This window comes from Penaeus monodon, chromosome 9 (assembly GCF_015228065.2).
Source record: "Penaeus monodon isolate SGIC_2016 chromosome 9, NSTDA_Pmon_1, whole genome shotgun sequence".
Taxonomy (NCBI): Eukaryota; Metazoa; Arthropoda; class Malacostraca; order Decapoda; family Penaeidae; genus Penaeus; species Penaeus monodon.
Window position 1 is genome coordinate 34,999,328 of NC_051394.1, and position 2,100 is coordinate 35,001,427.

Sequence of the window (2,100 nt, forward strand, 5' to 3'; positions counted from 1 at the left end):
GACAGATCATCTCAGATCATGTTGGGGATTGTGAATGTTGGGTATTTGTGAATATTGAGTATTTTGAGCAGCTGTACCAGGTAGACCCTCCAATAGTAAGCATGGATGCAAGCGATATCAAAATATCTGTGCCGCACCCAACCATCAGAGAGGAATCTCCTACCCTATCTGAGGTTAGGATGGCGATTTCCAAGCTGAAGTGTAGGAAAGCCACTGGCATATGTGATATCACTACTGAACTGCTAAAGGCTGGGGGTGAAACTATGGCATGGAGCTTGCATGCAGTCTTGACTGCCATCTGGCATGCTGGTACCGTTCCCCCTAACCTGTTTAGGGGTGTGTTCATCCATCTCTGGAAGGTGAAAGGATATCGTTGGGGCTGTAGCAACTACTGTGGCATTACACTGCTCAGTATACCAGGCAAGGTTTTCGCCCACATTCTTCTGAAATGGATCTGTGACCACCTACTAGGGCGCCAGAGACCGGAACAGTCTGGCTTCACTCCTGGTAAATCCGCAATAGACCATAGCCTAGCACTTCCAGTAAATGTGGAATGCCACCGTGAATTCGGTCGTGGGTTGCTTGCAGTCTGCATCGACCTCAAGAGGCATTTGACTCTGTGCATCGAGAATTGCAATGGGAGATACTGAGACTTAGGGGTATTCCAACACATATTATTGGTCTAATAGCATGCTTATATACCGATATTGAAAGTGCTGTAAAGTGTGGTGGGACTTGTCGAACTTCTTCCTTGTTAATTCAGGGTGGGACAAGTCTGTGTCCTTGCACCAACACTTTTCAACACCTGCATAGACTGGATAATGGGCAGAGCTACTACCCAAAATCAGTGTGGAGCAACAGGCAATATCAAGGTCTCAGACCTTTACTTTGCCGATGATGTTGCTATCCTGAGTCCCTTGAGTCACTGGTGGCGGCTCTTGATGCATTTAGCAATGAGGCAAAGCCCTTGGGCCTAGAGGTCTCCTGGACCAAGACCAAGATTCAGGACTTTTGGGGCCTGTTAGGTGAACTCTTTCAGTCAATCCATGCTTCAGTGAGGATGTTGAATTCACAGAGAGCTTAGGTACCATAGTCCATATCTCTGGGCTGTCAGACCATGAAGTCAGTAGATGGATTGATTTGTCAGCAGGAGCCATGAACTCGATCAACAAGAGCATTTGGAGTTGTTGGTATCTATGCAGAAGGACCAAGGTATGTGTCTACAAGGCCTTGATTTGCTCTATGAAAGCGAAACCCAGATGTTATCTAGTGCCTTGGAGTCCCGTCTTGATGCTTTTTGTAACAAGTCTCTTCGCCGGATCATGAGGTACAATTGGCTGCACCGTGAGACTGGCATTGGACCTGTAACTTGCATAATCCGGGACCGCCAACTCAAGCTATATGGGCACCTAGCTTGTTTCCTTGTGGATGACCCTGTAGTTGTTATGTATTATAAATATTGTTATAAATGAAAATTATATGTATATATCCATATATAAATAATATTTTAATATATAATATATATTATATATTATATAATGTATTAAAATCCATATAATTAATTATAATGTGTATTACACTACACACACACACACATACAAACCACAAAAACACCCCAAAAACAACACACATACACACACAACACACACACACACACAACCACACACAACAACACAACACACACCACAAACACACACACACACAAAATATATATATATATTGTTAAATATCATTTATATATACATATATATTATATATATATATATATTATATATAATGTTATATATGTATATATTATAGATATATATATATATATATATATATATAATATGTTTTGTGTGTGTGTGTGTGTGTGTGTGTGGTGTGTGTGTGTGTGTGTGTGTGTGTGTGTATGTGTGTGTTTTGTGTGGTGGTGTGTGTGTGTGTGGTGTATTATATAATATTATAGATATATTAGTACACACACACACATACAAATAATGTGTATTACATATGTATTAATATATATATATATATATATAATAAAATAATATATTAGTTTTATAATATATTTATAGTATAGATAGATAGATAAGGATAATATGTATATATATGAAATAT